Source organism: Lemur catta, chromosome 7, assembly GCF_020740605.2.
Source record: "Lemur catta isolate mLemCat1 chromosome 7, mLemCat1.pri, whole genome shotgun sequence".
Lineage (NCBI taxonomy): Eukaryota > Metazoa > Chordata > Mammalia > Primates > Lemuridae > Lemur > Lemur catta.
In genome coordinates this window covers 44,076,880-44,100,821 of record NC_059134.1, presented here as the reverse complement: position 1 = coordinate 44,100,821, position 23,942 = coordinate 44,076,880, and the positions used below count along the sequence as shown (strand labels likewise).

Genomic DNA, 23,942 nt, shown 5'->3' with positions numbered 1-23,942 from the left:
GACTTGGAAAGGTTTGGTTCTAAGCAGCATAAGACGTGGAAAGATTTGCTGGTAAGTCTTGGTATGTTATGTGAAATTTGTTACTAGTATAATTTTAAGTACCCAATATTCATGTCACATAAATTAGAATAAGATCAATTTTCAGTATTATTTGTACAATAAAAATACTCAGTTGCATCTCAGTTCTCTTACTTGAATTTCAGAGAAAAATGGAGCAAAAGTTGACATTTCATGGCATTTCATATTGGGAGGCATGTCTCATAGGTGAATGTCACTTATCTATGCCATACTAGTATAAAAATTAACACTCTTTGTGCTGGAGACTAGTGCCTGACACATAGTACTCAAGAAAAATACTTGCTACTGGACTAAAAGAATGTCTGATCAAGAGGCAGGGTGAACCTCAAATACGGAAATCCTTCATACTCAAGCAGATTATTGATGGCAGCAGATTTGTTAAAAGTAGACATTAGTATTGCCTTATTTTATAGAAGAACCATAAATATTTATCCAAAATTCAGGCTTATTATCATCCACATTTAATAATCAGAAGATTGATGTAACTAAACAGGACAATTAGTATTTTTAGAAGGATAATCCTTGTCTAGAGCTTGTCTAGAGCCCCTATAGGTGTGACATAAATGAGAAATTTTAACAATAACTTCTCAAATCCTGTTGGCCATGGATCATCTGAGAGATCATGCAAAAGTTTACTTAAGGAAACATTACCATTTAGGCGGGTTTCAGGCTCCATGAAAAGGATCTCTCATTCAATTAAACATCACCAAATTTATCAATGAAGTTTTCTGGTTTGAAGTATAAGGATTTATATCCTCTCATGCTTACACAGAGCTGTTGCCCCAAGTACCAATGTGATACTATTCAAATTAAATTAGTATCCCAATATTGCAAACTTGAAGTTCTTATCTCACTTTTAAACTAGCAATATAATTATATGCATCTGTCTCCTGGTATTTATTATTTATAAGAAGATAATAAAGTGGATGATTAAGCATTTGCCAGTTACTCCTGTAATCATAGGACCAGCCTGCTAAAGAGACCAAGTTCAATAACATGTAACCAAAATGATAAAATCTTAATGAATCATGAGCTAGCTATGAAATTGTGAGTCACAGAGCAGAGTTATTTTCTTGACCATAAAAGAGGAAGTTGAGGCTGAGAAAAAGATATCTTAATTTAGGTGGCATTTAATAGGAGAAATGAATACATAGACCCTAATTCTAGATATGTTTATTTTCTCAATTTCAGATGCTCTAAAACATAAGTGAATTTTTTCCCCTTTATTAAGATATACCTTAGGTAAGAGTGATTTGGGGAAAACATTTCCAGGCCTCATGATACCTTTGAATTTGTTTGTTCTCATTAGATTCCAAGGTCATCTTGTCTAACAATTCCCTGGTTTCAAAGTCACTTTGTAAATTTTTGTCTTTAGTCGCCAAGTAGATGAGCAACCAAAAGTAATACCACTTCCCCAGTTTTTATGTCCTTTGATTTTTGTAGGTTAGAAATAAATATATATATAAATAAAGATATATATATATGTATATATATAAAGATGGTTGATCTAGTGTAGATACTGTTGTAGCCTATATAGCTCAAGAAACTTGAGTTACTGAAAGGTTAATTCCCAGCTTGGCGTGAGGGACACAGTTAAGTGGTAGCACCTTGGAAGAATCTCTAAACTATGGCTACTCTTTTAGGTAGCCAGCCTACCCTGAAATGAAGCTTATAAACCTGACCTTAGATACCAGCTGGAGGTTTTAATGAACTTTAATGACTAGAAGAAGGTAAAAGAATCACAATGAATCTGACTGGTGTGTGGCTTGAGAAATGGCTCTAGAGAGAATCATCACAGAGACGGTCCAAGGAGTGGTCTAATAGATTTTAAGTAATTTACCCAAGAGACATCACTTGTAAGAAAGAGAAATAAAATAAGACAAGGATTTTTGTTCAGCTCAACAAAAGAGAAGCTAAGAAATGGAGCCCTCAAACATGAATGTTCTATTATATGAGATAGTATGCTTCCCTACCTTTAAACATTTTTAAAACATGAATGATTACCTATCAGATATATAAGTGTGATTTCTTCATTTTTATATTAAATATTTTGTGTTCTACATAAGATTGTTGTGATTTAATACATGCAAATCACATACACAGTAAGTGCTAAACAACTGTTAGTTATCTCTGTGATCATAACTTTATTACTTTAATGTGTCTTATCAATTATATGATGCACTACTTTTTTACATTGCATCAATTGTCAGACTGAATTGTGTCTTAAACAGCAGCATTTATCTTCTTTTTTGGTAATACATAAAATTATGATCTATCAATGGTATCAATGACAGCTTGGATAAAATACAGTATTAATTTTCTTTGTCACAGCACTTGCAATCTTTAACATCCCCATCCAGATAACACTGTCCTGCTAATAGCCACCTGTTCAGGGATTCTTATGTTGGCTGGTATTTATGCAAAAGGGGCCCTGAATTATTCTGCAAGTTACACCTGACTTAAGGCCAGTCACTCTACAACTTGGCCAGTTACCATTAGATGGCAACCAGGAAAGAGCTCTGCTGAATGTGTTAACTATAAATTTGACTGGTTCCCTCCATAATTTGGATTATAGAATATAAACAGATTGCTCAGAAGGAGCAGAAGAGGAAAGGAACAGCTGTGTAGAGAGGAACATGGATGCTATGAGAAAGAAAGACTGTTAAAGTAATTTTATCCCTAAAGCTAGGTTCTAAGAACCAGCAAGACTATAATCTTTAAGATATGTCTAATACCTTTCTAGTTAGGGTGAAATGTATCAATATTAGTTCTTAAATATGAAGTATGTATGTCTGAGTTAAAAATGCATTTAAGAAGAATTAAAGAATTAGCAATACTGAGAAGACTTGAGAGAATATCCTAAAAGCAAAAATCTTTGATAATTTGAAGGTTTTTATGTTGGTGATAAAGGTCTCAAGTTAAGTGTTTGTCCTTAGGTGGCCTGTTCATTAACTGAAGATATAACTAGTCTTTGGAACATTATCATTACCATCAAGATTTTGTGATGACTGAATTTCTCATAGGGAACGGTTGTAAGACATTTTGCCTATTGAGGGGGGATTCTTTAGAAACATGATGACGTGGCATATCTCTGTAGTAGAGACTGCTATATGCCCCCTGTATTCATTTTCTACTTCTTTTTTATTATGATAGAACCTTTGACATTAGCATACCACCAGCCATCCAGTCAGAGATGACATTTTCCAGTCTCTCTTGCAGTAAGGAGTGACCATACCACTAAGCTCTTGCCAAAGGATGTGAGCAGAAAGGATGTACGATACCTCTGAGTCACTTTTACATCAGGAAGCTGCTTACTCTACTCTTTTCATTTGGAGAAATGTGGGGCCGGAATGAAAGCCAGCATTGACTATTCAGGTAAGAGGAATACTCTGGAGAATGCAGAGCACCACGACAAAAGGAGTCTAGGCCCTTCGATGACCTCATGCAACAGAGATGCCGTTTTCATGATGGTCTCAACCTTGACTTCTTTCTGACAAGTTTCCCTTCCCCTGGTCCCTGCACATCACATACTTAGCTGCTTCACCGCAGGAATGCCTTTTGTTCGTCCTTTCTGTCACTCTAGTTATTTGAGAAACTTCTATCTTGTTTGACCCATAACATTCCTTATCTCATGTTTCTTAAGAAGCTTAGCCTATACCATAACCGATACATTCTGTAATGTATTTTATAGGAGGCGAAATGATTACTCTTTTTTTTTCTTTTACAGATTGTGTGATCGGTGGTTGTAGATTTTTCCCGAAATAGATGTGTCTTGTTAAGACCTTTTGCTTACAAATAAGATATAAACTGAAAATAGATCTTTCACTATCATGGTCATAATCTGTTCTTGTGAATTAAGATGGCTTTAAATAGTTCAAACTTATCAAATTCAACTCAGCTCATAGATAAGAAAGTAAATAGATATATAGATAAGAAGGAAAGAAGGAAGGAAGGAAGGAAGGAAGGAAGGAAGGAAGGAAGGAAGGAAGGAAGGAAGGAAAGAAGGAAGGAAGGAAGGAAGGGTGGGTTTAACCACAGATGTTTCTAGAAAGATCAGCTATAGAGTTGAGGCATGAAATCTGGCCAAGCAGATCAAGAAAGCCATGAAAAGAGAGGGCTGTCCCTTATAGAATTTTATTAATTTTAAAGAGGTTATTGTTAACATGAGGGATTATAGGGGAAGATTATATACACATACACATTTAGATATTTGGATTTGGAAATAATTTTGCTAAAAAGACATTGTTCCTAAAAAGAGTCATATATAGTGGGATTTCAGAATAGCTAATAGTCACAGAAAATTTACATAAAAATTTTGAACAAATAAAAATTGTCCTACTCTCTGCAATTTTTTTACTTCTCCTAGTGAAAATTCCAAGATTGCCCAAGTGTGATTCATGTTGTAGGGATAACACATGGCTATATCAGGAAGGACAAAAAACTAGAATTGTGAGAACTCCTGGTATTTGGGTCTATGTGCTTAACATAAAATGCAGAAGGTCAATTACTTCATTCTATTATTGACTGTTTGAGCTGGAAGCAATCTCAGTTCTGTTCCCTTGACTCATAAATGAGAAATTAAAGGTCAAACAGTTGGATGATGTAATCAGATTAATCAAGGTCACAAAAATAATTAGGAACAGAGTCAAGACTAGAACCTTGGTTTCCTGGTTTCCAGTCCAGAGATCTTCCCACTAAACCATGATGTCCTTAGGGCTCTTTATAAAAATAATCTGTTTAAGTATATGGCTGCAGAGAAGAGGCAAGTCTCTCCAGGTAGCCCAATCAAATGCAAAATTCTTGAAAGTTCATTCATGTAAAGCACATCTGGCTAGAGCACTGGTCTGTAGCTACTGCAGCACATGTTAAATCAAAGAAATTGGAATCCGAACATGACTAAGAGGGCTCCAAAGTCTACCACTGTGGGCAGCAGGATTCAGGCCACATTTTAAACTGCTGTAAAGAGAGGGGAGGATTTAAACCCCAAATGGGGCCTAAATAAAGAACAAATCTGTTAGCAGAGCAATTACTCATGTCCTCAGTAAACTGCCTCCTTCAAGGATTAGCAGATAAATCTAGGCCTAGGCATTAATGTTTTCTTGGCACATCCTCCTTCTTCTGCACATCAATAATGATGTATTTACACAATTATCAGATAATCCCACTTAAATTGATCAATTGATAGCTCCCCAGTCATTTCAAAGCACTGCTTTGTTTTCTTTGGCCTCAAACACCTAAAAATATTTCTAGAGGTCAGGAAAGTACAAATTGCAAATTTATTATTCTTGGAGTTTCAGGATGACCTTTAACCCAGTGTTTCAAATCTCTGTGTGGTGCCTTGGAAAAGTGATTTCCATTAAAGTAAATAGAAGTCCAAGGGCAAAAAGCTGAAGGGAGTTTGAAGCTTAACCCTTTCATGCACTTAGACTACAATGAGGAAGAATAATTGGCAGTTATTTATGGCACTTGTCATTTTTAAATCACTTTGCTCTGAAATCAGTGGGTTGTTTTTTCGTCTTTTGTTTTATTTTTTCCCCTTGCCTTTGCAACTTAACAAAACCCTGTACAAATTGTCACAACATGATAACTGCTGTGGAGAAAATCGTTTACCCTTCTCCTACACAAGCCATATCAAACATTAGATGAGTTTAATTTAAAGAAGAATGTTACAGATACTCTATTCTCATTTGTTTTCCTTTGTCGTAACAGATAAAAACTGCTTAGAGTCCAATTTCTTTCATAGTTTTCAGAGGAGATAACATATTTAGCAAATAAAAAAATACTATATCAAGTTAAATTTGAAATTCAGATAAACAGGGGATGAAATTTTAGTATAAGTATGTCCCAAATATTTATTGAAGCAGACTTTCACTGCACATATGCCCGTTGTTCACTTGAAATTCAAATGTAGTTGGACATTTGTAGTCCAGTATTTTATCAGGAAGTAGGATAATGAGATCTTAACATTTTAGTTATTTATGATGTGGTGTTTGCCAACAACAGAGTAAGGCAGCAGCTGAGACACAACATAATTTTGGACACATTTTTCTGTGATCTTAGTTTCACCAAGAATCAAGAGAATGAAAGAGATCAGCAATGTTTTTGGTGAAAAAAAAAATCTTTCCTCATCAACAGTGCCTTTATAATTTGCCTCCTACTTTCATTTTCATCTGCATCTTCCCTTCCTCTCTTGTATCATCTTCTCTTCCCACCCCCAGACTCATTTCCTTTGCTTGCCCCAAGAATGTATTTGTCTATTCCTCACATTCATATATTCTGATCACACTGTTCCCCTATCTGGTACACATCCTTCCCACCTGTATCTTCTCAAATCATTTCATCTCAATCACCATTTAAGTCCTATTTCCTCTGGGAAACTTCCCTTGTTACACAGTGTCTCTCCTTCCCCATCTCAAAACACTAGACAACACTCATGTTGTTTATTTGGCACTAACATTTCAATGTGATTCCTAAATTCTTAATTCCTCCTACCCCATGCACTTCCTCTCTCTCTCACAGAGGCACACATCACACACACACACACACACACACACACACACACACACACTTTCGTTTTTTAGTTAAAGGGTAATCTGACTGGGAGGCACAGAACTTTACCTAGTTTTATTTCTCTTCCAGTGATAATAAATGTGCCTCATATCTAATCTGGCTTAATGGTTTTAATATTTAGCCAATCTCCTAACTTGAAGTCATTCTCTATTTCTTTGAATTAATTCAAACCATCTATTCATTCCTCCTATAATATTATTAAGCACCTGTTATATGCTATTAATAGATATTTCCTCAGTTTTTAGATCACTAAAATGTAAGCTGCACAAGGGCAGGGATTTATCTATCTTGTGTAGCTAAATTTCCAAAAACTAGAAAATGCAGTGGAGGTATAATAGCTAACATAGTGAAAATACATGCCTTTCAAAAATCATTCATTGGTTTTTTAATAAGCAATATTTTATTTTTAATTAAATTTATGTGGCATTTTTTTTACCACTTGATTGTTCTAGAGACAGGTGTTAAAGCATAGCTGTCAGGGGAAAGGAGTGACAAAAAGTCAAAAAAACTTAAAAAAAAGCGAAAAGTAGTTGTTTGATGAATCTTAGTTAAATAAGTAAAACAGAACCTACCACCTATTCTTACCAGTTTATCTCCAATCTAGCTTTTCTTTCTTACCTCCAGTACCACTGTCTTAAGTGAGAACTCATCTCTCTCTTTTAAACAATTGCATCAGTGCCTGCAATAGTTACACTGCCTCCAATCCTTCAATTGTTAGCTTACTGTCTATTATATAGGTTGTTGCTAGGATTATAGCGAGTTCTAATATCTTTACTTCTCTGCTTACGTAGTTCCTAAGATGCCTTGTTACATAAAAGACAAGGTCCACAGTTTTAAGTGTGGCATGTACAATGCTTCACAATTTGGATCTAACTTAAGTCTCCAGACTCAGATGTTTATTCTCTGCTGTATACTCTTGTGCTTCAACCAAATCTGTCTGATTCCCCTTTGGTGAGTCTGGGGTCAGGTACTTATTAAAAGTTGAGGTACAGACCACTAAAAATTCTCGTCTTTTTAAAAGTCAGCAACCATTTGCTGTGTAATGTTGTACACATGTTACTGTCTGAAAGAGTCCTTGCTCATCTTTGAAAATCCCTAGACATCTGTTCCAATTCTTTTCACATATAACTTTCTATGTTATGTCCATCTGCCTTCCCTGCTTAAAAAGAGAAGTTCCCTTCTGTGTACTCCTATAATTATTGCTTTGCCCACATGTCTGCCAGAATGATCATACTAAATCATAACTCATCTATTCACACTTTGACTTCCTTGGTTAGTCGCTGCCTTTTTGTTCATCTCTGTATATATCGATTGCCCTAACAAGTGTTACATAGAGCATGCATTATTTTGATAAGGTAATTCCATTTGGGTAGGGTCTTTCCTTTTTCTTCATGGTCATTATATAAGTATATTTCCTCCCAGGTTCTGGTTCTCCTTTTGCTGTCCATCCTTTTTATTGTGTTGTACCTCATTGTGATAGGTAAGTAGGCCCTTCTACAATTGTGCAAAGGTAAGAGAGAGAGATAGCATCCTCATGCAAATTCATACAGGTAGGAAAGCATTTCTATGGTCTCTAGATCTGCTAGAGTTGAGAATTTGGGATTACAAATGTCAAGCCAAAAGCTCATTATAATCCTACATGCCTCACAGAGGCCCAGTTTAGAGTGTAAACTCCAGGAGAGAAGGGACTTGTATCTCTTTTGTTCACTTCTGTATCCCCAGCACTTGTTACTATAGTAGGTATACAATAGCCACTACATTAATACTTGTTAATTGATTAAAAACCACTTGGCAAAAGACACACAGCTGATACATTTCAGAATTATAACTGAAAGTCAGCCCAGTCTGATTCCAAAGATGATGATCTTTTAAATAGGCTGCTACCTTTCCAGATGCAATTATTTAATCTAAAGTCAAATTCTAGAATATACAAATGGAGAAGTTCCTACTCAATCTAATCTGTATATTCAGGCTTGCTCTTCTGGTGCTAAATGCCTCATCATTTTCTCTTATGTAAATGGTTAATACTTATTGATTTCACATTATTTAAAGTCACCATTCCAGGCATTTTACATTCATGAATATAACTAGTCATTACAAGAAACTTATTAGAGGGCCAGCCATGGGGGCTCATGCCTGTAATCCTAGCACTCTGGGAGACTGAGGTGGGAGGATCACTTGAGGTCAGGAGTTCCAGACCAGCCTGAGTAAGAGCAAGACCTCGTCTCTACTAAAAATAGAAAAAAATTAGCCGTGTCTGTAGTCCCAGCTACTCGGGAGGCTGTGGCAAGGGGATTGCTTGAGCTCAGGAGTTTGAGGTTGCTGTGAGCTAGGCTGATGCCACAGCACTGTAACCCAAGCAACAGAGCAAGATTCTGTCTCAAAAGAAAAAAGAAAGAAACTTATTAGCACCATTTTGAAAATGATGAAACTGAGGTACAGTGAGGTTAAGTGATGTGCTAAAGGTCAAACATCTGGTAGTTTTGGAGCTGGTCAGTCTAGCTTCACACACCTAGACCTCTGTACTGTAGAAGAGTCCAACTGATCAGCAACTTTCAAAGCGGGAGCCAGCCAGGGAAGAGCTGTGAGCTTGAATCCAACATACCAGCTTCTAAAGGTATCCCAGTGCCTTCCGATAAGCATGTGTGCTGACCCCTGGCATACTGCTGTCATTAATGATGGGAAATGGTGTAGCTCATGGCCTCCTGTGGTTAGCAGTGGCAACATTTCACAGACCCCATCTACTTCACCATAAATAGGTGTTAAGTCTGTGAAAGCAAGCAGGAAAATAGCATAAATACAGAGCATGAAGTCATTTAATGAACCAGCAAACATCAGCTCCAGTATTAGGAACACAGAAATGCAAGTTGAGGTATAATAGCTAGTTTTCAGCTGTAATACTGAAAACACGTGTCTTTCAAAAATCATTTGTTCCTCTTTTAATAAGTAATATTTTCTTTTTGATTAAATTTATGTGTTTTTTTCACCACTTAGTTGTTTAATAGACTAATATTGAAGCATAGCTGTTAGAGGCAAAAGAGTGAAGGAAAATAAAAGGGCTTTAAATTAGTATAATTTACTTGGCAGATTTTTATGGTGTGTTATTGGTGAAAATAAAACTTACAGATAGTATTAAATACATTCCAGCATAAAGTAGTATAAATAAAAAATAGGATGTGTGTATCTCTCATACCAGGCTTTTTTATTTTATTTTTATTTGGTTTTTTATTTATTTAGTTACTAGCTGGATTATTCTAGTGAAGTCCTCATCAGCAGTGTGAACCCTCTAAGCTTGCTCCTCAGGGGCACACCCTGAGATGAGAGTGGTTTTGGCCAGTCTCTCTCTTTGTCTGTCTCACTCCCTAACCATACCCAACTGTCAAACTCTACTAAGTAATTTCCAGCTTATTTCTCTGTTGTTTTAACAATATCCTGAGGACTAAGTCACAGACTAATCAAACTTAGATTCCTTTGAAGAAATGATTTCTGAGGTTAGTCTTTGAGATTTGCTTTGATCCCAGAAGGACTATTCCCAGGTATCTCCCATTTTTCTCTCCAGCAAACTAGTTGGCCTATAATTTAGCTGATATCTTCAATAAATCTGTAAGTCCTCTCACAATTGCCTTTGATTACAATCTCTACTGTTTTTGAGAGTGCCTATGGGTTTAAACTCTCCCACACTCTGTTGCAAATAAAGTTAGTTACTTTAGGAAGAAAGTTTTAAATTCTCTGTTTTACTACTAATTTCTTCCTCTAGGCAAAATCTCTGAGCCATAGCTTTGGTGGTAGGGCAGGGATAATAGTGCTAAGTTTCTCTGAATAACTCTGCTGCTTTTGCAGTTGAATGCTCTGTGGATGGGAAAAGTAGTAGCCCAGGTCCCCTCAACTTGCTGCTTTGAGTGTGGAATCCTTACCACATAAGCCAGCACATGGGTGATCCAGGCCCTAGTATTCTCAATGGCATCACATCCAAGGTAGAACCTCTGTCCCTTAAATGGTGGCTGGGCAGAAGAAGGGAGCCCCTATCTCTCAGCTGTACTTGATGAGCACTTCACCTTTGCAGCAATTAGCAGTTAGCAGTTACCTGGGGGCAGGATGAAAAATGCTGATATCAGGCCCTCCTGGAATGGGAACTTGGGGAGAGAGAGCCTTGTGTTCTTGGGTTCTTGGCTGTATCAGTCTGGAGGACAGTATCCACCTCTCTGAGCTGAGAAGAAAATGCTGGAAAAACTCTTAGAGACATCAGAATAGGCAAAGAATTTATGAAGAAGACCTCAAAATCAATTATAATAACAATAAACATAAATGAATGGGAACTTATCAAATTAAAAAGCTTCTGTACAGCCAAGGAAACTGTCATCAGCACAAATAAACAATCCACAGAATGGCAGAAAATATGTGCATGCTGCACATCCAGTAAAGGGCTGATAACTAGAATCTATATAGAACTCAGGAAAATCAGCAAAAAAATCAAACAGTCCCATTAAAAAGTGGGCAAAGGACATGTACAGAAACTTTTGAAAAGAAGACAGACTAATGGCCAAGAAACACAAGAAATGTTCAACATCTCTAATCATCAGGGAAATGGAAATTAAAACCATAATGAGATATCACTTAACCCCAATGAGAATGGCTTTATCAAAAAGTCCTCAAATAACAAATGTTGGTGTGGATGCAGAGAGATAGGAACACTCATACACTGCTGGTGGGACTGCAATCTAGTAAAACCTCTATGGAAAGTAGTATGGAGTTACTTCAATAACTAAAAGTAGAACTACCATTTGATCCAGCAATTACACTACTAGGTATCTACCCAAAGGAAAAAAAGACATTCTGTGTAAAAGACACCTGCACCTGAATGTTTATAGCAGCACAATTCACAATTTCAAAGATATGGAAACAATGCAAGTGCCCATTAATACAGGAGTGGATTAATAAAATGTGGTATATATATATGTCATGGAGTACTACTTAACCATAAAAAATACGGTAAACTACCTATTGTATTATCCTGGATGGAGCTACAGCCAATTCCTCTAGGTCAAGTATCACAAGAATAGAAAAGCAAACACCACATGTACTCACCATTAAATTGGTACTAATAGTCCAACCCTTATGTGCACATATGGGAAGTAACATTCATCAAGTGTTGGGCGGAGGGAAGGGAGAGGAGGGGATGGGTAAATTTACACCTCACAAATGCGTTGTGTGCTGTCTGGGGAATGGGCACACTTGTAGCTCTGACTTAGAGCAAAGGCAATTTATGTAACCAAAGCATTTGTACCCCTATAATACTCTGAAATTTTTAACAAATAGCACACCCCCCCAGAAAATATTATGTCATTTGCTTCATTCCCTTAGGGATATTTCCAAATACTTGAAATAGTAATTTTTGTTTAAATTAAGTAGATTTTTTTATTTTATTTTTTTATAATTTTCACCACTTTTACTTGGGAGTGGATCTGGAGAGCTCCTCATGCTTTCATGCCAGAAATGGAATTTATTTTCCTTTTAAGAATGAAATAATCTTTCCTCTGTGTTTTTCAGCACAGTTATTTCTAAAATTCCTGATGGCGGAGACCTCAGATAAGAAGGTGGGGCTGCTAGAAACTGCCATCGATTCTATGCTTGGCATTTGGAATTGTAACGCCATAGAATTATGAAAACCCAAAACAGAGTCTTAGAACTGGGCAGCCTTTAGTTCAATCCCTCTTTATTTCATGTAAACTCATCATTTACTAATCAAATACATTAGTTTTTAATTAATTGTCAAATATATGAATGCATTAAAAACAAAGTAGGAAAGAACTTACAATGAAAAGCAGTCAGGTATTCACTCCCCTCTTTCCATCCTAGACTGACAAATCAAACCAAATGCATCTAACATTTTTACACACTCATATATACCCACATAGGTTAAATTATATGAATTTATATAAATTATAGCTATATAAAATTATCCCTAATTGTATATATAGAGTTAACGTGTATACACACACACACACACACACACACACACACACACTCGTTTATCTCTTACTCACTTTTAACAATTACTGGTTATATCTCAATATTTAAATTTTATGTTCCTTTGCTTACCCAATATCAAAACTCACTAAAGGAACTGTTAGTGGCAGAAACTGCTTTGTCTCCACTGACAACAGATCCCATTAACTATGTATAACTCTGGTAGCCAGGGCATGCATATGTGAGCTAGGCTCAGATAATTAGCTGCCCCATCCTTGAGATTTGCCTCTAGCATTAGTGATTGCAATGAATCAAAAAGTGGGAACTTCATTCTTGGGAAGTCATCATCAAATTTCTCCAGTAGCAGCATCAGCTCAGCCACAGAGCTAATGCTCAGTGTTGGTGCTGCTGCATACCAACTTTTTCTGAAAGGCCACTTGTGGTTCTGGCAGCCTGGGATTTCATTGTGTCATTATTTTTTCCCTATTTTCTAGTTCTCCAGAAATTCTGTGAATTATACAGAGCCATTCCTGCAATTCCTTTTCTACTTAAGTCAGCCTGAGAAAGATTGTACTACTTGAGCTACGAACCTTGCTTACTTAATAGAACTTTAAAAATTACATAATATATATAAATTCTTATTCTTCAACATCTGATTTCTTGCTGTGTGGGTACTTAATTATCCTGTTTTAGCCCATTTCCCTTCTGTCTTTCTTCACACAAGCAGATTCCAAGTCCAGAGATTTGGAATTTCTCCTTCCTCCTATCCTCTTATTGGAGATATTTGGGTAGGAGCTTTCATTTCACCTGACAATATTTTACCATTTACCTCAACTTTAAAACAAGAAGCAAAATGTCTTATTTCCCGAGGGCCCCACTCCCATTTATTTTCTCTTGTGGATTTACTGCCTTAAAAATTTCCATCACTGTAAATCAAAAGTTAGAAAAGAGAAAACTGCATAAATGCATTTGTCCATCTTGAACCAGTATCTTAAATGATATTTCAGTATTTCAGTTTTATATCTGCCGAATCCCAAGATTGGTAAGTTTTTACTTGGTAAACTATTTTCAATTTCTTTGCATTTATACCTAAGCTATGTCTTTTTTCTATTCTCCTAAATTGTATTTCACAACAAGGATAACTGATGAGTTAACTGTCATGGACAAATTATTTACATTTTTATCTGATTAGCTATGAGTTCTGTGTCTGTCACTTTATCTTTGCCTAGTAAGTTCTGACACTATTGCTTACTTGAAATGCCCAGATCATCTCAGGATTTCATAATACAGGCCATTATAGCACATTTTTCCTGGCAGCAATCAAAAGATGTTTGAAATTTAAATTTTTCTATTTTTTAGAAGAAAGCATGTGTACTCCTGCTCTCCTGCTTTAAAATTTTTCCCATTTATACTTCTAAATCATTAATTCAGATATGCCCTTCTTCTTTTTACCAACATGGCCTCAAGGTTAAATAATAATAAATTAATAAACTGTCTGGTTAGTGGTCAGCTTTGAGTAAGCATTGTCTCATTCAGAATTTAATAACTATTATATGCTTTAATATGCAACTATCTCCTACTAAACTCAAATAACATTTTTATTGCCATTGTACCACTCAATGTTAATTTAGCACAGCTCATAAAAAATTCAATAGAAGTGATAAGAATAGACATTTAACCACTGACCTTCACCGATTGAATCGAGTCTGAGCACTTATTATTTGCTTAGGACACCTAGGCCTAGTCAGCAAGCAGTCTTTGTGAGCTAGGGTTTCCTTTCTTCCTTATTATCCTTGGTACTGTCACTATGCTGTGTCCCCTTGACTAGATTACTTACTATTTCTGGTATGTTTTATCACAGGTTAAATGCATGACAAAAAGATTCATATTAAATTAATTTATTCAACGAAATCTATCAAGTGCTTACTATGGACTAGATATTGTTCTAGTTCCTGGGAATACATTAGATGGAGAACAATGAAGCTTTCCTGATGAAACTTTATTTCTGATGATGTTAACAGACAATAGGCCAACTAATAAGTAACATGCATTGCTTTTTAGGTAGTGAAAAGTGCTATGAGATAAATAAGATTGCATAATAAAAATAGGGAGAGTTGGGGAAGTGAGGCTAGCCATTTTAAAGAGGGTAATTAAGGAAATCGTTACAGATAAGGTAACATTTGAACAGAGATTTAATGCAGGTGAGGAAGTGACTCTTGATTATATCTGGGAAATAGGTAGTTCAGGCAAAAGAAACAGCAAGTTCACGTGTCCTGAGGCAGCAATGTGCTTGGTATGTTTGATGAACAGATAGAATCAGGCAGAATAAACAGTTGTAAGAGGTAAGGTCACAGAGATATTGAGATGGGAACAGATTTTGGGAAGCTTGTCAGCCATTTTAAAAACTTTGGCTTTTACTCTGAGTGAAATGAGAAGCTACTGGGGGTTTCTGAAGATAGAGTTGATGTGATCAGTCTTTCGTTATAAAAGGATCAATTTTGTTTTTGCATTGCAAATGGACTAAGGGTGGGGGCAAGGGTAGAAGCAGGGAGACATTGTAGAAGATTATTTTAACAGTTGAAGTGTGAGATGATGATGACTTTTACCTGGGTGATACTGGTGTGGCTGAGAAATAGATTTTGTAACTAAGTATTTTGATGATAGGACAAACAGAATTGGTTGGTAAATTGAATATGAGGTTTGAGTTTGGAGTTAAAGATGACTCTAACACTTTGGCCCAAGTAGGTAGAAACATGGGATTGACATTTATTGATAGGTGGAAAAATATTGGGGAAAGGGTAGGGTATTTTTGGAGGTGAATGTATTTCAAAGGTTTGATTATGAGGCATGTTAACTTTGAGATGCTATTTAAACATATATATGGAGATGTCATGTAGACCATTGGGCATACAAGGCCTGGCATTGTTGGGTGTTAGGGTTAGAGATAAACTTTAAAATAAGGAAGGTATTTAAAGCCATGGGCCCTGATGTGTAACTTAGGTAATGAGTGAAGATAACTAAGAGAAATGTTTTTGCTTCCTGATTTTAAAAAAATAGAGTCAATTTCTGTTTTACCTGGTAAGTTTTTTTTCTGTCATTAGTTCTTTCCTATATTCCAAATGATCTCAAGCTAAGGATAGGTGACCCAAGGAACTGGATGCAAAGATGCTTACATAAAGGAAATGGATGTTTAAAAGAAACCATAAAACAGATTAATATACAATATTGCCAAGGATAGACAAATTAGGAGGAAAGAACCCCAATTCTTTTTTGTAGCCACACAAAGAGAAGCTTTGGCTGATTCCAAGTTTCTCTTATTCATCATGAACATCAAACTCCTTTTAGGAACTTTAGGAAACCCAACAGCAATCAAGCAAGACTATGTAGTAGAAATAGCACAGTGTATGGAATTAGAGAAACCAGTCTGTGTCCTGATCACTTTATGAGCTCTGATGCTTTGGACTAACCATTGACATTTCCTAGGTTGAGATTATCTATCATTAAGATGAGCACAATAATGTCTGCCTTGAGCACCAAAGAGAACCGTCTTTAAGGATCCAATAAAATAAAGTCTGTGAAAGAGCTCTGTGAATTGTAGGGTCCTCATACATATAAAATTTAATTATTGATACTAGCAACAGTAAAGTTTGGTAATTCTGATAAGAATCAAATGGGCATTAGGAAATGGAAAGTTAAAGCGCCTGAATACTAGCCATAGTTTTATCACTGATCCCTTTTTTTCTTCCTGTATACAGTTCAGATTTAAGAAATCAACATAATTGATGTGTTTGAGAGCATACAGGTGGCAGGGATACAGCAGAGGTGAAAAAATAATGAGTTGCTGGAAATAAAAGGTGAAATAGGCCTATTGCTCTGGAAAAATTAGAAGCAGTATTGAACACCCCATAGTGTAATTACTGAGCAAAGACATTGTGGAGGGAGTGAGAGAATTTAGGTAGATATCCAGTCAGTGGGTAGGAGAGATAAAGGATAGTAAGAGCATGGTGGTCTTGAAGAAAAGGCTACTATGGCTGTAGTAGTTTTGAGAAGCTATGTAGACTTCTACTTAGGGAGATGGGTTATAGGAAAACAAAAGATATAATGTGGTTAGCACACAATCTAAAAATATCTTCTCTTAATAATTATCTTCAGGTAATTATCTGTTGTCATCAAATTGGCTATGCCTACTAAAATTCAATCTCCACTTCCATATATATTTTGTTTTGCTTCCTTTTATGTTTTGCCTATTAAATTGCACTGGAAAATCCTAGAATAAATGTGATCTCATGGGAAGCAGAGCAGCAGGATGCATTTTAAATATTAATTTGGTATTTGAGGATTCATTCACAGAGGTAGAAATGCCAAGATATAAATGAGCTTCCAAGTTCACTTTTCCAGATATATCAGTAAAGATATGAAAGCCATTATTAAACCTTTGGCATCATTGTTCCTTGCTTTACTTACAAATTATGGTTTGGATTATGTGCTATGTAAATGTTATAAATATTCAAAGATATATAATTCTATATATATTAATAAAAACCCTAAATATATGCCATAATAAATTTTATAGGTTTAATGTTTATAGTGACTATAAATAATGTTGATGTATTCATGAATGCTCACTATATGTAAGGTTTTTGCAAAATTAAAAGATGTCACTTAATTTTGACAACAATTTCATATTATAGATGATGAAATTAAGAGTGAAAGATATAAAGTAACTTGTTTATGGTTACAAAGCCAGTAAGTAACCAAAATAAGATTCAAATGCAAGTTTCTCTAACTTAAATTTCTGTCATCTTCTGAGCACACCATATTGCTTTGCAGTACTCTATCAATACTAATCCTCCTAAGCTACTGCAAGGAAATACAGATAGAATCAAAGTTTAATGACTCCTAGGATATTTTCCATACTACACCTTTCTGATTGGTTACACATTCTATATAGCTATTTGTGCATGGATGTTTTCCACATATTTTTAAAACTTTTTTTTAGATGGGGTCTTGCTGTGTTGTCTGGAGTGTAGTAGCGCAGTCATAGCTCACTGCCTTGAACTCCTGGTCTCAAGTGATTCTCCCACCTCACCCTCCAGAGTAGCTGGGACTACAGATATGCACCACCATGCTTCCTATATGCTTTTTGATAAGGTTTTCTTAACATTATTCCTCAACCACAGTTAGTAGCAAATCTTAAGGTAGAATTCAAAATAACCCTAGAGCATGAATTAGCACTCAATAAAGGTAATAATAATAATTACTGATTTCACAATGCCTACAATAGTTTAGGTGCATTTCTAATATCGCTATTCATCACATTAACCTCATAAGGTAGGCAAATATAATGAAGTCTGTTTTATGCCATTTCTTTTATAGATGAAAACATTGAGATTCAAAGTAAGTCATTTTTTCTATGATGGCAATGCCCTAACCAGGGTAAAATTCTAGTACAATTAAACTCCAAAGCTACCTTACACCCCATGAAACATATTGTCTCTCTATTATACCATTTAAGTGATGCTTACTGCAACAGGTGTATCGCCTTGTAGGCAAACCTACTTGCCTTGTAGGTTTGGCATTTTGCATTCAATAGCTATACCGTGAGATAAAATAGATACACTACAGAAAAGTAACCAATAAGTTGAGTAGAAGAAAGAGTCTAGGAAAAAGAATGTCAAATAGGTATATCTTTTTGAGTTCTTTTGGCTATAAGAAATACTGTTTTGAGAAAGATTCTAAATTCACGTCTAGTTTGGTAGAGAAGAGCGTCTTTGCTTATAGCAATATCTTCCATGGAGTACAAAAGAGGAAATGAAGTGTGCTAAAATACTTGGGGATAAATGGATGTGATATTCCAACTTACTCTCAAATGACTCAGATCAAAATTTTAAATATGTAAGAGTGTGTGTGTATGCAAAGAAAGAGAGAGAAGGACAAAACAGCAAACAACAAGGGGTAGAATGTAATCATTGGGATAGTCTGGGTAAAGAATATGTTCCTTGTTTTATTCTTGAAATTTGCCATAAGTTTTAACATATATAAAAAAGTTACAAAAATGAAAATAGAATAAGTGATACAGCTGCCAATTGAACCCACTTATCAGTGTGAGCAATGTAGAATAGCTAAACATTATGTGAATCCAATAATATAAAATAAACTATATAGAATTGCTATTAATTATTGTTGCCAAAAATATTTAATCTGAAGCTAATCAAGTCTTTAGATCTAATTCCAATTTACAGGGAAATACAGGAGACAGAGAAATAAATCAAATGATACCATAAGAAAACAGTCATCAAAATTAAAAAAATAGAACATCCTGGAGAAAAAACTTACCTGATTTTCAACAAACCAGTGTCATGAAAAATGTGGGTCTGTTTTAGATTAAATGTGTTTTAAGAAGCATAACCAAATGCAAATAATTTGTGAGTGACACAGCAAAGAAATTTTGTGATATTTGAGTAGGGAATTGTTATTAAACTGTGCTAAGATTATTGTTAATTTCATTTTGTGTGATAATTAAATTGTGTTTATATAGGAAGATTTAATTTAAATTTTCTTAGGTTTAGAAAAACATAATGAAACCTTTAGAGGTAATCATCATGATATCTGAAGTTAATTTTAAAAAATTTAAAAAATAGACCAAAATATGGGAAATATTAATAAATTTAAGACCTGGATGATGAATATAATTTTTAATGATTTCTGTATTATAGGGTATTTTATAACATTTTTGCTAGAAATAAATAAAATTAAATAGAATCATGAGTCAACAATGAAAGCAGACTGGTAAACATCAGCTTTAATAGACAAAGAAATCAGAAAGAAGACATTTGAGAAGTTACAATCACAGACCAATGAGCATGGCAGATGATAATTATGGATCATACATGAGACAACGTGGTGAAAATACAGTTATCAGGTCGATCTAGGTTGGAAATAGACTTTGAAATTGTAACAAGCTGCCTAAATAACAGGAGCTACACCTGATATGAATCCAGGTAAGAAATTTGCTACTTTCCCCACCCTTGGATTTTGATAGTTAACAAGAGGATCACGTTGGAACAGAAAGAGTAACAGCTTTTCCAATAGTGCAGTTTACATATCTATCATATAATAGAAAAATAACGCTTCCTTATACAAATTAAGAATGCCATTAAGAGTCATAGACCTCATGCTGGCAAGAGAAGAAGTGAGAAAACTACCATGAAGCCAGAAAAAGGCTGCTGTGACTTGGAGGGAAAGAACAAACAGAATGGAGTTCAGGTTAGCCAAAAAGTTAAAATGAGATAAGTTTTTTTGATTTCACTTTTACAGAGGTTTTAATGGAAAATAAAATATTTATGCTGGTTCATATTTCTAGATGCAGATGAGAGGTTACAACATGTAGAAGAAATAAAATATGCAATTCTAAAGAGATATTTTCAAGTGTATCTCTAAAAACATAAAAATAAAGATCTAGAGATATGGAATTATGATGAAGAGGAAACTATGACAGCTATTAGGCAGTAAAATTATCGATTCAGAAGGAAAGACTTAAATTTGAGGAAATAGTGAATTATGGGTTTGCATTTGGACATTCCTGGTATCATTCATGCAATAAGGTAATTCTCAAGATGCTCAAGAGTGTAAAGGATAATAAGTGATGGAATAAACATTAATAATGATTTATCTATTCATTCAAGCATTCTTCAGTAATGATTTTAGTAAACTTGCTGCTAAAGCTATTGATACAAAAAGAATATTTTTTAGGCACTTCGAATCTGTAAGACAGAAAAATATGCAAATAATCATCATATATTAATAGTTAGAGAATTTCTATTTAGTGAAATTTTGTCATTTCCAGTGCTCCTGGGAGCTGTTCATTAAAGATAATATAAGCTTTATAAGCTGAAGTATTTGAAGAATCAAAAGAAAGTTGTATGCTAATAAATACTGCAAAAATATAGGCAATGAGCTCTGAAAGGTAGACAGGAGTTTATCACGCAGATTATTGTAGACTATTATAAGGAATTTGATTTTAAGCCATTAGCCAAGAAAAATTATGGAAAGTTTTGAAGCACAGGAGTGATGTAATTTGATTTTATTATTCTGAGTGACCCAAGAAAACAAATCGTAGAGAAAGCAAGAGTGGAACAGGAGAGACCAGGTTAGAGGTTGCTGCAATACTCCAGGTAGATACAAAGAGCAGTAGAACATGAAATAAAAGGATTTAACTTTACCTAGGAAATCTAGGAAAATATTCCAGAAGTGAGTATAAATGCATTGGTTCGAAGTAAAAAGCAGGAATAAGAGTATTTCTGGGAGCTGTAAAGATAGTCTTCTTTGTTTTTAACAGTTTCATTAAGGTTGACATACATTAAGCCACACATATTTAATGTATATACAATTTGATAACTTTGATATATCTTTGCACTAGTAAAACTATGACCTCAATCAAGACAAGATAGAACATATCTATCCCCCAGTAGTTTCCTTGTGGCCCTTTGTAATTTCTGTCTTCTACTATCTCTTCCCCATTCCCAAGCAACCACTTACCTGTTTTCTGGTACTAAATATTCATTTCCATTTCCTAGAATATTTATAAATCATACCGTATGTGTTCTATTTTATCTGGCTTTTTAAACTCAGTATAACTATTTTCAGATTCATTTATGTCATATTCATTTTTTTCTTCATTGTCAAGTAGTATTGCACTTTCAGACATACCACTGTTTACCCATTCACTTGTTAATAGATATCTGTGTTGTTTCCACTTTTTGCTAATAGCAAATTATATTATTTGTAATACAAATGAAGCTGACATGAGCATTCATATGTATGTATTTTTAAGAAAATATGTTTTTATGCTCTTGTAAGTTGAATTATTTTTATATTTTAATTCATAATTGTTTCTAATATATAGATATACATTGAATGTCTTTCTATTGTTCTTTTATCTCATGACTTGCTAAATTCACTTTTTAATTCTAGTATCTTTTCTGGAAGATTCTATTGAATTTTCAGTATAGAAAATCATGTCATCTGCCAATAAAAGCTATCTTACTTCCTTTCCACTCTGTATTCCTTTTATTTCTTTTTCTTGCATGATTACACTGGCTAGAAACTCTAGCTCAATGTTGAATAAGGGTGGAGAGAGCAAATTTGCTTTGTTATTCCCAATGTTAGTAGAATTCAGTCTCTTGCTATTAAGTGTGGTGTGAGATGGAGTTTTTTGGCAGATGCCCTTTATTGTGAACAGGCATGTTCTATTTTAGTTTGCTAAGAATTTTTATAGAGTGACAAGGGTGGATTTTCTCAAATGTATTTTATGTGTTTTTTAAGAGGATCATATTATTTTTCTTTTCAGTTGGTAATATGGTAAACTATAATTTTTAGTGTTAAATCTAGTGTTAAATCAACCTTCCTGGGATAGACAATACTTGACCATTATATAATGGTGTTTCCTATATATCATAGACTTTTATTTGCTAATGTTTTTTATAATTTTGTAACTATTTTCATGAGTTATATTCACTTGGTATTTTTTTTCTTGTAATATCTTTGGGTTTGCTATTAGATTACTGCCGTTGATTAATATAGTGTTCATTTCTGATTAAAAGTAGCTAAAGAGAAACATTGTGCATATTACTCTGTGTGAATCATTTTTTGTACTTTATCTTATTTCATTTCCTTTGCAATACCCCTTACACAACGAAAAGATCACATGTCTAGTAAAAGGCAAACTGCATTTCAATTTTGTGTCAGCTCTCTATTTATTGCCTCTCAGCTCCAAATTCACCCTTTTAGTATGATATCAGTTGAGGTTGCCAAGGGCTGTTGTGGGGAAAAAGAGTCTTCTCTTTGTTCCTGTGTCACTTTCTTATTTCCTTTTTTTTTTTTCTTCACCTTATTGTACCATAATCAGAGGCATTCTGCTTCAGCCGCACAACCAGAGTGTACAATTCCTCTGTAATCTTGGATCCGTGGCCCCACCCCACTGATCACCTTACTGCAGCTATCTCAAAGTGGACACCATGTGCTTCAAGGCTAGCACCACACTGTCAGTAAGTGAGCTTCTGATACGTTGATTCCCTTTGTGTGTCTGCCCCTTATCTTCTGCCTGCCTGCATCCCAGAGTTTCTTCTGTGTGGCCCTCCCAATAGGAACACTGCACAACCCAGGCTGGGCCCTGCTGCATGTATGATCCCAATATGCCAACTCCCTCTACATGCTGGATTGCTAACCTTGGCCCACCTACATACCAGAAGGTATTTGCTCTTTGCCTAGTGACCATGGACCACTTCTGGCATGAGCATCCAAATGAACTTCTCCACCATCATGTTGGCCATTACCACGCCTTTTCCAACAAGGTCTGATTTCCATCATTGTAGGAGGGCTCCCACCCCTGTGCTTCCTTCCTTGGTTACTCCTCCTCAGCCCCAGCCTATTCTTTTGTGTTTTCTTTACATCTTTGTAGTTACTCTGCTGTTATTGCTAATATTTATCTGTATTAAATTTTACCTCTTCAAACTTTCTCTGAAGTTTCTTTCCCTGGATTGGATATAGTTTCCAAAAATGTGTTTTCCCCACTAGTTCATGCCAATTTCCATTGCCTGAAAACAAATACCTCTACTGTCAAATAATTCACTACCTCAGCAAAAGCTGTAAAAGTTAAAATTGTATTTCTCCTGAAAGCACTTAACCATGCTCATATCTAGAGGCTGTATTGTTAATGTAGTCTTACATCAAAACATAAAAATGTTACTGTTAGCCAAACCAACACACGAGAGACAATACATAAAGATAGAAATAATAGATCCTTACATCAAATTCAAGTTGCAAACTGCAGTTTGTGCAAAATCCTGCCTTGTAGAGGATTTTGGAGAGGCACTTCTACTTTGTTCAGCTTGTCCTACTTGTGCCTCAGTTGTACTTCTTGGGGCATTTAATCTTTATTCAGAGTCGGGGAGCATTTTCCTAGCTGTATGCTGCTTCTCATTATCCTCTCAGCCTCTCTATTTAACACCTTGGCTCCCCAAATTCTCAGGATTTCACTGTACCTTGACCTCTGGCCAGGTTTCCGACACTCAGTTCTGGATTTTTCCTGGATGAACCTAAAGGGAACATCAGATTTATGCTGGAGAAAGAGAGTATCATGATGTTAAAGAAAAATAATCCTAACTTTTTGGCATCTGGGTCTTTTGACCCAGGTGGTAACTGGGTGTAACTGGAATAACTCTTGAATGTTGTATGTTAAAAAAAGTTTTCCATATATTTTATTTGTGATGAATAATATTTCAAATGGCTTCTTCTTTTAAATCTTTTGGTTTGTGACATGTCCCAGC

General features: G+C 35.2%; 2 long non-coding RNA genes across 4 annotated transcripts in view; both read left to right on the top strand.

Moving 5' to 3' along the window:
- Positions 1 to 23,942, top strand: part of LOC123642228 — a 173,375-nt gene that overhangs the window by 8,196 nt on the left and 141,237 nt on the right. The window lies entirely within an intron of this gene.
- LOC123642229 lies at positions 19,353 to 22,661 on the top strand. Its single transcript, XR_006736403.1, has 2 exons — positions 19,353 to 19,616; positions 22,523 to 22,661. It is a non-coding gene; the product is annotated as an uncharacterized LOC123642229 (long non-coding RNA).